Source organism: Rhipicephalus sanguineus, chromosome 10, assembly GCF_013339695.2.
Source record: "Rhipicephalus sanguineus isolate Rsan-2018 chromosome 10, BIME_Rsan_1.4, whole genome shotgun sequence".
Taxonomy (NCBI): Eukaryota; Metazoa; Arthropoda; class Arachnida; order Ixodida; family Ixodidae; genus Rhipicephalus; species Rhipicephalus sanguineus.
In genome coordinates this window covers 106,277,087-106,290,176 of record NC_051185.1, presented here as the reverse complement: position 1 = coordinate 106,290,176, position 13,090 = coordinate 106,277,087, and positions in this window count along the sequence as shown.

The window sequence follows — 13,090 nt, the reverse complement described above, 5'->3', positions numbered from 1 at the left end:
CAATAGCACTGTGAAATAAAAATGTGAAAGAAAGCGTGAGAAAAAAGGCGCGTTCATGTAGCCTCCGTTATGTGTTTGGCGGTAGCTCTGAATGTTAAACGCCCGCCAGCCATCGTGGCGGACCAAGAGGTCACGGGTTCGAAGCCTGTGAACGGCATTTTTTCTTATAGTTTTTTTTTCCTTGCCATCTGATGAAGTTCTTTTTTCTCACGTATTTCCGTGACGGAAATGCGTCATGAAAGTCTTCGTGGACCCCGGTATAAATCACTTTCGTGTTTAAAAAATTGGCTACGCTTGCACTAAGTGGCCACAAGGCTTAAAACACGCGAAACTGGACAAAATGTGAGATGTTTCTTTTGTTTTGTTTTTTATATATGGAGCGTGCTGCATGTATTTAGTGCGTGACTTAGTGTTGTGTGCGTAGGTACAGATGCGTGTGCTATAGCGGTTTGCCTGGTCATGGTTTAATAAAGATTCCTTAAATCTATAAGCATTCTGTTTAATTACCGCAGTCGTAAGCTTGCGTCTTCACTCCTGTAGGTTGTCGCTGACTCTTCCGCATATATTTAATTACCCGCCTGCAGCGGACGTTCTGATGCTCAATGCGAGTGATGTCCGCCTCTTTTTGCAATCCATAATTCTGTGCAAGAAAAACGAATAAATATTTACTCGCAAGAGAACCTAGCAAGACAGTTTCTTAAAAAGGCAATGCTTTGTCGGCAAGGTTATTCATCCGTCATGGCCATCGCGTTTTACACAAATTTCAAAATCGTAGGTACATTCAAGTCGCATGATTGAGTTTAGAAACTATGATGGTAGAACAGGGTAAGTATCGAGTGTAAAGCTTGCAAATAAGTGGCTCCAAGCGAAAGTAAATAGGGATGAATATAGGTTTCAGGAGAGCTCCACGCAGCTGTTCCGTAGTTAAGTACGTAGTGCTGACAGGCACGGCAACGCAACAAGAAAATCGTCAGGATATGAATGGTCTTGTACATTGGGCATCTAAGGGGCCACAAAATTTGACATTGGGATGTTAACCTGTTTTTACAGCGAAAGCTGTTATGAGATCACTTCACCGGGCGCTGACGGAGTTGTCCGCCGCCGCCGCCGGTGTCCGCAGTATCGGAAATAAAAAAAATTCCAATGGAACAAGGTTAACCTGGGCCCTCTGCGTGGGCCCAGTATTTAACCTCTGAGCCATGCCGGTGCTGACTGCTTTGCAAAAAGGCTACAGGCTATGTCGGGAACGAACCGAAGCATATAGAATATACTGGTAGAAGAGTAAAATAAGCACCAAGCTCGCACAACGTATTCTCTACAGTCACACTCTGCGCAACGAGTAGGTTTTTGAATTTTACAAAGGCGCCATAATTCTTCATTTCAGCACAGCATCAAGAAGCACATAAACACGTTGCTCCAGCTGGAGAAAAATGGCACAGTGCCTGCTGTGTTGAGTGGTTTCCTCGCAGGCTTGTATTGGTTGCCAAGGAAGGCAACGCAACACTTCTTCGGGGTCTCAGTAAAATTACACTGATTTATAGCGTAGTGGGTTCCTCGCATACTTGTATTGGTTTAAGCGCATGAACCGCATCTCATGTTCTTCGCCCCCCCCCCCCTTGACTCCCAGTTAACGATACAGAATGGCGGGAGAGGGAATAGCGACCAGGCGTCACCCAATGCAAATTACATAACTTCGTTTAGATTCCATCCCATTATCCTAATTCTTCAGTACAGTCGTCGCGTCAACAAAGTGAACATAATGCCTTACAGCGTGTAGCTGGTGCCTCTTATTAAGTGACGAATAATGCTTAGGGGCTTCCCACTCAAAAATTATGATTTATGGTGTAACCTTGCTGGTGTAATTTGACCTTGGGATCACTGTGCTGCGTTAACCTGTTTTGTTTGTTGATAAGATCACCCGAACTTCGGTAAAATTTGTCTCGGTCCATGCCCCAATATGGGTTAGGGCGTTCCCAGAATGCGTTTGCTCCCTTTCCGAAATCGAAATGGACTTCACCAACCCCGGAAATTTCGGTGGCTCAACCTGAAAATAATTTTTGCCAATTCAAGGATGGAGTTGATGAACGCCCATAACCACTCACAGAATCTAACTGCCCGCCCCCTATACTTCCGTGGTCTAGCCCAAAATCTTGCCCTGCCCAATGCGAGAATTAAGCTTACCCGCGATGAAAACGGAGTGGAGACATTCGAAATATGGCTTTGCCCATCCTCAACACTCCGCGCAATTGGAAAATTGTCTTAATATTACCTTGCACAAAGTGACTCGAAATGGGTCGTAATATTACAAGTATTGGCACCTAGTACTAATTAGAATGATGACGTAGTATTGCGACTTTCGCACCATACTAAGTTGCTTGGCGCGGCCAAACCATCTTTCAGTTTTATTGGGATGTACTCAGTTGAGTTGCTGCTACATTCGATGCCTTCGAGAACTCACCGTGCTGCAATGTCAGAGCATTACACAGCAGACTAAGTCGTCCCCATTTTTCAGGCGAAGCTTATTATGAGTTACAGATTTGGGAAATGGCGGCATTGTTGCGCGCAAGAAAACCCGGCGCTTGCGGCTCTCCAAGCAGCCTTCGAAGGTGCGCCAGTCGCATCCGCATTTCTATGCGCTGTTTTGTATAAATTATAATAAAAACACCGGGCCGGGAGCGTCCGAGCAGGGACAGCAAGAGCTGTACAGGCGCAGGCAGCGTTTCAGCAAAAACAGGCTGGGCAGCTCCAGCTCGTGCCTCGAGCAGAGCTGGCGATGTGGCTGCAGCGCTGGACATTCCTCTTCGCTACAATCGTCCCCCGTCGAAAAAGGAGCCATCCTGGCGACTCACGGTGGCCACAGTACATGTGGATCGTAGTAGGGCTTCAGGCCCTGTACGTGGACGGTTTCACGACCACGAAAGCGTTGGTCTGTAGGCAGTGTAACCGGTTCGACGATGTAGTTTACAGGTGACGTCTGCGCAACGACACGGTAGGGTCCCTGATATTTCGAAGCAAGCTTGGAGGAGAGGCCAGTAGGGACAGCTGGAACCCAAAGCCACACAAGACGCCCGCATGTGCACACTGTTGGTCAGCGTGAAAGGCTGAACATATTTTAGCCCGAAGATGTCGAGGTATCACCAGCAACCACTTGCGGCCGTCAGACATGTAGTTCCTGCGATAGAGGAGGCCATCAGGGATCTCAAAGTGAGTAGCTTGACGACGCAAGGCTCTAGGAGCCGAAGGAAAAGTCGACGGGTTGGAAAGGAATCGGAGCAGAGCGCTGATCCAGGCATCCTTGCGTTGCTCCGACGCCATGTCGCAGTCAGCTGGGAACGAAAGTACTTCGTCCACGGCAGATTAGGCAGGCAGTGCTGTCGGTTGACACAGGCGAGCGTGATAGGGCGTCGGCATCGGTGTGGCGGCGGCCCGACCTGTAGAAAACGCGCATGTCAAAATCCTGCAACCGCAAAGCCCAGCGAGCTAATCGGCCGGAGGGGTCCTTCAACGTGGATAACCAACAAAGCGCATGGTGATCTGTGACTACATCGAAGGGGCGGCCATACAGATAAGGTCGAAATTTACCAAGAGCCCAAATTATGGCCAAACATTCCTTCTCTGTAACAGAATAATTGGTCTCTGCTTTAGTGAGGGTGCGGCTTGCGTATGCGACGACGTACTCTTGGAATCCAGATTTACGCTGCGCGAGCACGGCGCCGAGTCCAACACCGCTGGCGTCGGTGTGGACCTCAGTCGGAGCAGTAGGGTCAAAATGACGCAGGATTGGCGGTGAGGTGAGCAGATGGTGCAGCTCTTGAAAAGCATCGTCACAAGCGGGCGTCCAAGCGTAACTTTTCGAGTCGCTTCGTAGGAGCTGATTCAAGGGAGCTGTGATGGTCGCAAAATTCCGGATGAAGCGGCGAAAATAGGAACAGAGGCCAAGGAAGCTACGAAGTTCTTTGAGAGACGCATGTTTAGGAAAGTCAGCAACTACCCGAAGCTTGGCGGTGTCGGGAAGAATACCGTCTTTGGATACAACATGGCCAAGGATGGTGAGCTGCCTTGCGCCAAAGCGGCATTTCTTCAGGTTAAGCTGAAGGCCAGCGTCAGTTAGGCACTGAAGCACTTCCTCTAGCCTACGGAGGTACGTAGGAAAATCTGATGAAAATAAAACCACGTCGTCTAGGTAGCAGAGGCATGTTTTCCACTTAAGACCTCGCAAAATGTTGTCCATCATGCGCTCGAATGTTGCGGGCGCGTGGTAAAGCCCGAACGGCATGACACGGAATTCATAAAGGCCATCGGGTGTGATGAAGACCGTTTTAGGTTGGTCGTCAGGCGCCACGGGGACTTGCCAATAGCCGCTCCGTAAGTCAATAGAAGAGAAGAACTCCGCGCCTTGAAGGCAGTCAAGGGCATCGTCAATTCTCGGTAAGGGATAAACGTCTTTTCGAGTGATTTTGTTGAGACGGCGGTAATCAACGCAGAAGCGAATCGACCCATCCTTCTTCTTAACTAGGACAACAGGAGATGCCCAATATGCTATTCGAAGGCTGGATGACGCCACGCTTCAGCATGTCAGCTACTTGGTCGTGGATTACCTGGCGCTCTGTCGTAGACACACGATACGGTCTTTGTCGCAGTGGCGCGCTGGTACCCGTGTCGATGCGGTGACTCACAGCTGACGTACGACCTAGGGAAGCATGCTGGCAGTCAAAGGATGAACGGAATCTGTCGAGGAGACGTAGGAGCTGGGCGCGTTGATGAACAGTCTACGTGTCGGCAACGGAGCTGGTCAGGACATCAGGCGTAGGCGTCTGCTGCGAGGAGTCACAGGTCACTCCGACGACTTCGTGTTCGGCGGTGGAAGCAGTTTGCATGTCAGTGATGGTCGAAGGGTCGACACCGTGGACACGTCCGACGCACTCTCCGCGAAGCAGTGTTAGAGGCCATGACAAAAGGTTGGAGACAAGCAGTGTGCTGATACCGTCACAAATTTCCAGAAGGGCAAAAGGCAGCGGCGAACATCTGCGGCGGACGAAGATAGGAGATGGCGTAAAAAGTGCGCTTGACTTGGCGATACTGTTGCAGGACACCGTGGCAAGGGCAAAGGAGTGCGGCGGTATTGTAACGTCGTCCGCAACAAATAGCTTGTCCTCGGCTTCACGAGCGTCAAATAACGGAGCATCGCAAAGCGCTTCAAATGCCACTTCAGCGCGAGAACAGTCGAGAAAGTCCCAGCCCAAAATGACGTCATGGGAACAAGAATGCAGGACTAAAAATTCGACGACGTAGAGGAGATCGTTAATTACGACGCGAGCAGAACATGCAGCAGCCGGCGTGACGCGGTCTGCGCTGGCGGTGCGAAGCGATATGTTGGACAGCGGCGTCGTAACTTTTTTAGGGGCGTAGCTCCTCTCAGTCTAACCTTGTCACGTCTCCGTTGTCCAGCGTATCTCCCGGCAGCCGGCAGTAAACGGCAGTATCTGTCCGGTGGTGGTGCTGGTGTGCGGCGTGACCACCCTTACTGCGCATGCGCATACCCTCTCCACACACCTCCTCTGCACTCCCCCTCACCATTCCCCGTGTCCTCTACCCCTCCCTTTCCCTCTCCACTCACCCTCTCCCCTCCTCCTCAACACTGCCCCTCTCCCCTCCCCCATACCCCTCCCCTCTCCCCTCCCCTCCCCCTTCCCCATCTCCCATAACCAGTCTTAAAAACAGGCAGCGTCGGGGCAGCGTCGCGGCAGCGTCGCGGCACATGAACCGCTCGCGCTGGCTCCCTAAAGACAATGCGCTACATGTAAAACTAAAGTGAGCTGCAAGTCGTCATAACTCTCATCGAACCTTTAGTATACGCGCCCGATCTCACGTCGGTGATGATGTACTCAGAATTCGGAAGATTAACGGTTTACCGATGAACCTCCGCAGCTTCGCCCACTCATCATCATTCACTCCGTGGATATGCTGTGATTTTTAAATGCGAAGCATTTCTTAGCGAACCTCAGGCATTGGGCGTTTCTATCTACGTATCTATCTATCTATCTATCTATCTATCTAGCCCCTACGTCTGGGCGCTCTCTGGTCGTCTCCATAACTTTTAATGTACCAAAATTGGCATAGCAGGGGATCAGTGTATGACGAACACGATTCACTGGTCATGACATGAATAACGCAAAATACCTGTCGCGTACGTCATGAACCCTTTCTCTCAGTCACGTGTGGGCTTACCAGCAGAGTTCTATGCGATTGTCTCAACCAACACATTAACCGCGAAACACACATTGACACGCAAGGAAAGTGATAATAATAATTGTTGGGGTCTTATGTCTCAAAACCACGATGTGATTATGTGAGACGCCGTGCGAAGGGTTCCGGAATTTTGACCATCTGGCATTCTTTAACATGATCCGAGGTTGACCACGGGCATCTAGCATTTTGTTTCCATTGAAATGCGACCGCCGCGGCCGGGATCGAACCCGCGACCTTCGCGTCAGCAGCCGAGCACCGTAACCGCTACACCACCGCGGCGGATAGGAAAGTCAAGAAGCTGGAGACAGAACGCCCCTGGAAGACGCTCAACTACCCATGCACTCGTCGATTACGTGGGGTCAAGGCTTCCTACAATAAATCTGAGGAGGGAACCAGGCCTCTCATCATTACCGGTCACTTGAACATGGAGTTATGAAGACCCAACAACGCCTGGTCTTTATAATACGTGAAAGACCTATAATGTGGACAGGGTCGAAAGACCTCGCTGCCACGTCCAGGACAGCAGGCGTCATAGATCATTTCATCGTAAGAGGCATCCAGGATTTCCACCAGCGCACTTCACTACACTTATACCCCTACAGCTGCGATACGAACGGATGCGATAAAGTCCGGTCCAGCCTCTGGTGCTCAGTGATCACGGTGAGTGACCTTGTCAAGAACCGTCAAGAACCCCTCCTACACATACACACAGGTTCGTGAACGTGCGTGCGTTCTCCGTCATTCATAACAGACTAGTATAAGCATAAACCGTAACGCAACTGTAACAACGAGCGTCTCAGTGCGCCTGCGCGTGCAACTCGGCTGCATGCGTACCACATATCTAGGGAAACTTTCCTAAATGAAGCTTGGTTGCGAGTAACGCCTGTCCTGTGCGTCTGTGTCCCCTCTGTCCTGTTCGGATTCGCTCTATCCAGTATTGAAGAATATAAGCACCACATATCAGCTTACCGCGTCTGGTGTTGGTAACACCCATGTTGCTGTTGGCATCGTTACGCAACTGAACAACTGGTTATATAATACATATGCGACTCTTCAACATGCGAGTGTGCGTATACCACTTCCACATTTCTCTAGCGTCATTCACGTTTCGCTCAATGTGAAAAATTACGCCAGAGTCACCATCCCGCGCATGCTTCGATAACATGCATGGTGTGATCTTTTTTTTTGAGCAAGCGGCAGAGTTTGGCACTGATAACGGAAACTGGTGCACCTGTATCGGACAAGAGCGAGTGCAGCGACGCCATCCACATACACGTCAATAACGTTCGTCGGTGAAGGGAGAGGCCTTGATCTTTTCGCGGGTGACGCAGTTCCTGCCTCTGGAACTGCGGCAATTAGTTTTCCCGCTCCGGCGTTGAGGGACGACGGCGCATCGGCGATAGCGAGCGGCGTCGAGGCGATGGCGAGCGGCGGTTGGCAGGAGGATGGTGGTCGGTATATGAAGACATCTGGCCGGGGTTCCGAGACGCTGAGAACGATGGCCGTGATGACACATACGGGTCAGGTTCGAAGGTCTGGTGGTAGGGACGTACTCGACGACGGCAATATCGGGCGACGTGGCCAGGTAGCCCACACGCAAAGCATATTGGCCGGTTGTCGAAAGTGCGCCAGTGTCCGCTACCCTGGAGGTACATGGCCTGATCGAGGCGGGGTGTTGGTCGCAGGGGCACGGCAGATGAGTAATGGTGCAAAAGACTGAGGCGGCGACCGTGCGGCAACTTCGGCGTAGCTTAGGGGAGCATTTACCTCGGCACAGGCAACAGGGGTTGGCGCCGGTGGAGTGTCGCGGGCAGGAGGCAGAGCCGTGCAAACTTGCTCCTGTATCACCTGGCGTATGTTTGCTGGCAAAGGCGATGGTGGTTGTCCGGCTGTGGATAGCAGCGAAAGCTGACGAGCGACCTCATAACGGACAAACTCCTTTATCTGGGAGAGCAGTGACTCGAGGTGAGGAGCACTAGCCACGCTCGAGATGGCTTCGTCAGATACGTGTTGGCGGTGCGTGAGAAGACGCTGTCTTCGGAGCTCGTCGAAACTCTGGCAAAGCTCAATGAGTTCAGAGAACAGTGCCAGGGTTCTTAGAGAGCAGCATTTGAAAGGCATCATCGGAAATGCCCTTCATGATGTGGCGCACCTCGTCCGCTTCCGCCATCGTCGAGTTGACCCGGCGGCTGAGGTCGAGAATGCTCCTCGATGTAGCTGGTGAACGTTTCACCTGGGACCGGCTTCACCGGCGTTGTTCTGCTTGCTGCCGGAAGGCGACCGGCAAGGTCGTCCAAGTGGGGTATCGGCCTCCTGGTTTTTATACCACAGCTTGGCGACATCCGTTAAATAAAACATTACGGTGCCGAGCTTCATAGGATCGTCCCATTTGTTGGTAGCGCTGGCTCGTTCGTAATATTCAAGCCAGTCCTCCACGTCTTTCTCACGGTGCCGCTGAAGATCTAGGGTTCGCGCAGAAGTTGGGCACCGGGACATACCATGGGCGGCGAAGCCGTGGGGGGTGTCGAGTTGGCGTTGCAGGCATGACGGGCGGCAACTTTCGACTGCGTTTCCAGGGCCGGGGAAAACCGCAGCAACCTCCACCAAAAATATAATAAAAAATTCGGCAGATCCCACGTACCATGGGAATCGATTTTATGCAAGCATGCGCGGGATGGTGACTCTGGCGTAATTTTTCACATTGAGCGAAACGTTACGGAATGACGCTAGAGAAATGTGGAAGTGGTATACGCACACTCGCATGTTGAAGAGTCGCATATGTATTATATAACCAGTTGTTTACAGTTGCGTAACGATGCAAACAGCAACATGGGTGTTACCAACACCAGACGCGGTAAGCTGATATGTGGTGCTTATATTCTTCAATACTAGATAGAGCGAATCCGAACAGGGCAGAGGGGACACAGACGCACAGGACAGGCGTTACTCGCAACTAAGCTTCATTTAGGAAAGTTTCCCTAGATATGTGGTACGCATGCAGCCGAGTTGCACGCGCAGGCGCACTGCACGTACGCTGCAGTTGTTACAGTTGCGTTACGGTTGTTATGCTTATACTAGTCTGTTATGAATGACGGACAACGCACGCACGTTTCACGAACCTGTGTGTATGTGTAGGAGGGGTTCTTGACGTTCTTGAACAAGGTCATCATCACCGTGATCACTGAGCACCAGAGGCTGGACCGGACTTGTTATCGCATCCGTTCGTGATCGCAGCTGTGAGGGGTATAAGTGTAGTGAAGTGGGAGGTATAGTGCAGCTGGTGGAAATCCTGGATGCCTCTTACGATGAAATGATCTATGACGCCTGCTGTCCTGGACGTGGCAGCGAGGTCTTTCGATGCCCTGTCCACATTCGAGCCGTCTTTCACGTATTATAAAGACCAGGCGTTGTTGGGTCTTCATAACTCCATGTTCAAGTGACCGGTAATGATGAGAGGCCTGGTTCCCTCCTCAGATTTATTGTAGGAAGCCTTGACCCCAATTTTTGCGTAATCGACGAGTGCATGGGTAGTTGAGCGTCTTCCAGGGGCGTTCTGTCTCCAGCTTCTTGACTTTCCTAGCGTCCGCCGCGGTGGTGTAGCGGTTACGGTGCTCGGCTGCTGACGCGAAGGTCGCGGGTTCGATCCCGGCCGCGGCGGTCGCATTTCAATGGAAACAAAATGCTAGATGCCCGTGTGCTGTACAATCTCGGATCATGTTAAAGTGCCAGATGGTCAAAATTCCGGAACCCTTCGCTACGGCGTCTCACATAATCACATCGTGGTTTTGAGACATAAGACCCCTACAAATATTATTATCACTTTCCTTGCGTGTCAATGTGTGCGTTCGCGGTTAATGTGTTGGTTGAGACTTTGTATCAGCTGTGGCGCATACCCGCATAACATGAACTCTGGTAAGCGGGTATGTGCCACACGTGACTGAGAGAAAGGGTTTCATGACGTACGCGACAGGTATTTTGCGTTATTCATGTCATGACCAGTGAATCGTGTTCGTCATACACTGATCCCCTGCTATGCCAATTTTGGTACATTAAAAGTTATGGAGACGACCAGGAGAGCGCCCAGACGTAGGCGGCCGTAGATAGAAACGCCCAAAGTGCCTAGGTTCGCTAAGAAATGCTTCGCATTTAAAAACACTGGGCCGGGAGCGTCCGAGCAGGGACAGCAAGAGCTGTACAGGCGCAGGCAGCGTTTCAGCAAAAACAGACTGGGCAGCTCCAGCTCGTGCCTCGAGCAGAGCTGGCGATGGGGCAGCAGCGCTGGACATTCCTCTTCGCTACAAAATGGATGTTTCCTGTATCGTAGGCTAGTCCACGTTCAACCGTTTGTGATGTGGTAGTCATATTTTTACATGAGACCTGTATACCTCTTTTTGGTCGGAAAATTTCGTGGCGTAAACACAAAGCGCCAGGATATAGAGTCCCTAGACCACCAACAGAGGCTCCCGTGCTCCTCTGCTAGCAGATGCGCGCGCTCCTTCCGTTTTAACCTCGGACACTGAGGAAGGACATTCGGAGAGCTGGATAGACAGAACATGGGCGGGATCCCAACTGCAGCGGCCAGACATCTCCTTATACATTCGCCTAAGACAATCCTTAGACGAGTCATTCGCCTAAGACTTTATGCGTTCTCCTAGGACAATTTGAACGCGAAAGCCATCTTTTTTTGAACAGCCGAGTTGTTAAAGCTAGAAGTCTGGTTCTGAATAGTTCGCAGAAACTCGCGTTACGTAGCAGCCACTTGGCACAGCTCCGCCTGGCTTCGCCGAGTGCGCCGCCTAGCGACAAGTTGGAGGAAGTAAGGAGGGGCAAAGTAGAAAAAATAAATAAAATGAAATAAAATATCTGGCCAGGCAAGATTCAAACAAGGGTACCCACGGTGCTAATGGGGGTGTCGCAACCACATTCCGTTATTCAGGCGCGGCAGCGAAACAAGAATTTATGGGAACCATATGATTGCGCTGCTACTGGAGAGATGAGAAAAAAATATACAGAGAAAGATCTAAATAACCAGACTGAAATACTGAGGAAAAGTAAGAGAAAGAGAGATAAGAAAGCATAGCATAGATATGTAGTGTATAGTAATCAAGGAGGAGGGAAACGGAAGTAGGAGTGAGGGGTAGGGAGTGGATAGGGGAGAGGGTAGAGCATGGAAGAGCCGCGTATATTGCAGTATAGCAAGAGTGTGGGAAACGGAAGTGAGAGCAAGGAGTACTGATGTGAGGGTGAGAAGGAGGGAAGGGAGGAGGGGAAGGCCCCCAGCTCCGCCACTCTCTGCACCACTATTGCGTAGCTGCCTCCATTTTAAAATTACCTAGCGCTTTAGGGGCCAGCTTGTCGTCCATCCGTAGATCTCATGCGGCGTGATCACGTTCAACATCAACTGCTCAATACGGCCCTAAAACAAGGCATATAGGCACAAAACTGCGTTAAAATACACGAACGAGTTTTAGAATAATATATTTATTAGAAAAAACGAAGGTGTAATCGCAATAATTAACTTGAAAACCACGCCAAGCCCGCGATTGCCTCCTCCCTCAGGCGCTTCTCCGGCGCCTTCGTCGCTACATCTCAAGGGGAGACAACGTCACGGAACTAGCTGTGGACGACACGTATCTGAACTACCATAGCAATAGGGAAGTCGATAAAGCGCGGCAAAAAGTAGCGCGCATGTCGCACACATGAGTGGACACTGCGGCATCGCCATGACAATGACGCCTGACGTACCAATGTTCATGCAGGTTCTCTGCGCGTGCCTACGCTTCATAACTGGAGGCGCTGTGGAATCTTTGCAGGCTGGATGTAACGAGCTTCGCTACGATGCCGGCCTGTCGCAACCTTTCGTGTGGGCGGTGACCCTTCCAGTGTGCTAAGGGCATCTCCACTCGTCGTTTAGACACATGGACGATCATTTCGGCCACCCACCCGGGAGCACGATGACGTCACCACGCATGCTCACAAGGCTTCACCAGCATGCTTTAAATGCGGGACCGTCGCCTACCTGCTTCAGTGGACAAGGCGGCATCGCTGTGACAATGACGCCTCACGTACCGATCTTCATGCAGGTTCATGACCGAAAGTATGGCTTCCATAGCGATTTTCTTCGTCTTATAGTGCTGCGGGGTCCACAAGTCGTAGTTGACTGTGTATACGACTCTTTTTCTCTTGTGGGCCTGTTAGTGAGTCTTTCTGGCGATATCGAGCAGGATCCAGGACCTATAAAGGACGCTATATGCAAGGAAATGCTCCAGAATCAAAAGGAAATTTTATCTAAGTTTACTGCGGTTCAAGAAAAGCAGGATTCATCTGAAACTACAATCCTGCCCATGCAAAACCGGCTTCTTGTTATTGAGGCTAAGGTGCAAAGCTTAGATGAGAATCGCAGCAGGCTCACAACCCTTGAAACAATTTTGGCTGAATGTTGTGAGAAATCATCTAGTGTGTTTAATCATGTGGATGATTTGGATAGTCGTTCAAGAAGGAGTAACCTTATCATAAGGGGAGTAGCAGCAGATGAGAACGAAAAAGTAGAAGCCCTAATAAACAAAGTAAACAATGAAATCTTTGGCTCTACCCTAAAGGTGAGCGTAACGTCTATCGAGATGATACATAGGCTAGGTCAAAAAAAAATCTGGTAAAACTCGCCCTGTCCTTTTTAGGTTAACAGACTATAGGGATAACATTAAAGTCTTGCAGAACTGCTCAAGACTGAAGGATACGGATTACAGCATCAGCGAGGATTTTTCTAAGAGTTTAGGGAATAAGGAAAAAAACTTTGGGACTCGGCAAGCGACGAAAGGAAGGCAGGAAAGAAGGTAGAGCT